This window comes from Apium graveolens, chromosome 1 (genome assembly GCF_009905375.1).
Source record: "Apium graveolens cultivar Ventura chromosome 1, ASM990537v1, whole genome shotgun sequence".
NCBI classification, from domain to species: domain Eukaryota; kingdom Viridiplantae; phylum Streptophyta; class Magnoliopsida; order Apiales; family Apiaceae; genus Apium; species Apium graveolens.
Genome location: NC_133647.1, coordinates 152,014,636 through 152,018,257, shown reverse-complemented (window position 1 = coordinate 152,018,257; position 3,622 = coordinate 152,014,636).

Here is a 3,622-nt window from a genome sequence, read left to right as displayed (position 1 = left end):
ATCATTTCATCAAGAATCAAAAAAAATCAGCCAAGGCATTTGTTCCTCACCTAGCTCTCGGCTTTTCATTTTTTTCAAAGAAAAAAATTTCCAAAATCAAGATCCAAGCATCCTTAATTGGTAAGAAAATTCCCTAACCATCTTTATGCTTAGTTATGGCTATATCATGAGTTTAAGCCATTAATTCTTTCTCTAGCTTCTCCATTTAATCAATGAAGAAGACAATGAATAGTGTTTTCAAGTTTTTAACTTGAACTTTTTCTTGTTTTCTTGAAGATCCAAGCTTTCCTAAGGCTTCTCCAAGCTTCTTAAGGCTTCCTAGCTCAACCCACCACTTCAAGGAAGGTATACCATTTTCAAACCCTAGGTCCATATATATTATAAGGTGATTTTGATGAGTAGGATGTTATTGTAGTTGATGTTATGATTAGAGTTTGAGATTTGGAATGGTAGTGAAATGAAATGGTAATTTTGTGGTTTTGATTTAAAGAAACTTAAGAATGATTAAAGTAAAGTTTAAGCATAAGTATGAATGGTTAAATTGAATTGGTTGGGGTTGTTATGATGTGATAAGGATGGATGTTTGTTGTGTGTTGGATTTGAGGAGGGTTTGGGTTGATTGTGGATGGTTTAAAAATTTGGAAATCACGTAAACATAGCCGTCGTAACGTCCGATTTTCTTTGGACTGTTTTTGTGCATAGCATTAGGACCCGAGAACCCCCTGCTAAATTGTGACCACTGCCATGTTTAGATAGCTCATGTTACGAGCTTCGTTTTGATATGTAGTTCGTTCGATTCCGATGCACGGTTTAGGAGAAACGACCGTTTCAAGTAACGGCGTTTCGCGAACGAAACTTTTTCCCTCACCTTACTTTGAAACATAGGTTAAAGACCAAAAAGGGTTAATTAATGTGTGAAACATTTATGGTAAGTGTGTTAGGCAGTTGGTAAGTCATTCGCGAAGGAATCGCTTTAAAACTCGTAAAGGTTAAGTTATTAAAAATGGTGGAGCCGAGGGTACCCGAGTGACTTAAGCGAATCGGTGAGCGCAAAACTAGCATTAGAGTCTAAGTTAGTTAAAGCATAGATTTACAAGTGATTTTGGTTTAATTCCAACTTACTTGTTGTTTATAGGTTATCAGACTCGTCCCGAGCCTTTCTCACCCCCAAGTCGCTCAGGCAAGTATTCTATCCGATATACTGTTGTTGTGATGTAAATATATGTATATGCATTATCTTGTGATAGTGCATGATTGTTATTAGCAAATTTTGCGATATATTGGAGCATGCTGATATGGTATATATGCATATCTGTTTCGTAATCTGGTTATCTATCTGTTGATTTCAATGCTTATAGTTGCATAATACCTATGCTAGAAATAAGCAAGTAGTTGCGTATACCCTTAGTATAGGGGATAAAAGGTGAACATATTTCTAAACCGGGAGTCGATGTTCCCGAGTATATTATATATATATATATATTTATATATATATGGATATAGTTTTTAAAACTATGGATCGAATAAGGTTTATTCGATACCTTTATTTTACTTAATTGAATATTAATTTGAGTATTCATTCGAGGGCTTATGACTCAGTTTATTTTATTATTTGAATATTATTTGAATATTCATTCGAGGGCTTATGACTCTTTTATATTATTTATTGAATATTATTTGAATATTCATTTGAGGATGTATGACTCCTTTATTTTATTTAATGAATATTATTTATAATATTCATTCGAGGTATTATGACTCAGCTTATATTATTTATTGAATATTATTTGAATATTCATTTGAGGATCTATGACTCCGATTATTTGCTGAGATATATTCTTTATTTTATTAAAGAATAAGATGTCGATAATCAAACTTATTTTCGATTATTCAAATGAAGATAATACTTTCATATAAGTATATCTTTGGTTATTTAATACTCGTTTCAAGTATAAATTTTAATACTTCTACTTCAATTATTTTTATAAAGGCTATTCTTTATGGGAATATTATTTAATTAATAATATTCAGATATTTTCTAATATTCTGGGGACTGATTTACTTCATTAAATCAGCCTTACTCCAAACACTCTTTAAAGTGTTTTCGAGTCTTCAAAATGATTTTTAAAAGTCAGAGCGGATCCCAAAACTCATTTTTATATTTAAGATCTTCCTTTTTAAAGGGGATTTAAATACTCGCTCAAAACCTGGGAAATCCGGCTCTGTGGTGTATTTACATTCGCAACAAGGTTGCAGATTTGGTAAATGAATTGATTACTTGCCCAACGTTCGGGAAGTAAGCCCCTCTCATTGAGTCGGCATAAGCGACAGGCCGAGGTACGGTCTATTATTGTGTAAGTGGCTCAGTGGGAGTCCATCAAATGCATAGGTGGCTGAGTGGCAGTCCAGCATAGGTCTTAATTATGACCAGGGTGATGACCAGTGGGGAATTCGTCCATCTACTAGTAGAAAAGGTTACTTATTGGTATCTTTGCCTGATCAGCGAGATATCGGGTTTATGCCAAAATTCTTTTCCTTTCCAAAATTCATTGGATGTTTCGAACTCTGTTCATACTTCACATAACAGAGGTTCCAGGAAATGTTTTCGGGATATATATATATGTGGATATATATATATATCGGGACTAAATAAAGTATCTCATAACTTTTTCATTCAATAATATTTCAAAGATTGAATCTATTCAAGTCTTAACTTGTGGTCTCATCTATGGGATGTTTGTCTTAAAACTTATAATACTTTGAGCGGTGGCAGTTCAAGTAACTTTATATGATATAAGTGTGGTGAAGTATTGGTAGCTTCATTTCTTGTTTTACTTATATCTAGCAAGTAATTATCTTGCATATGATAGAGATGCTATTAAGTATCCACTTAGATACTTATATTATTGTTACCACTATATATATTATCTTGCGAGCTGTAAGGCTCACTCTTGCTTTATTTCTTCATCACACAACAACAGTTAGGAGAGATGGCCAGACTCCAGCAGACCCAGCGCAAGCGCGTGGGAAGCGTCCCGCGTCTTCCCGCTGATATTGTAGCTGCTATAGCTGCAGAGGTAGATCCATTGTAGTTTAGACCATCTACTTTTGAGAATCCAATTATGTATAATTATGACTTGTGGCAGATAATGGCAATTAACTGTAAATTATCAAGTAATCATTTTGGGTTGTAATAATTTTAAATTGTGGATTCAAAGACTTGTACTTATTTCAATTTCATCTCTGAGACTATAACGAGTTGTGGTGTGTGTTAGTGTGGGGTCACAGCATGAGAGTATTTATTATTAATTAAGTAAAGTGATATTGTGGAAAGAAAGACCGTGACAACCCGGATTCCCGACCCCGGATCTGGGGGTGTTACAATTTTCCTAATTTCTTACTTCTTTATCTCCTTAGTCTATCCGCGTCTCAATATTTATCCTTCGAACTATCTCAAGGTTTCCTCAAATCCTCCCAACTTACAGGGGATAAAATATATGTATCTCTTATTCCTTCAATCATCAACTTTAACTCATGGTGAATCACCCTCATCCTGACGATTACATACATTTCTATTTCTATTGCTACGAGTCTTTAGGGTTTCCTCATACCCAACTCCCTT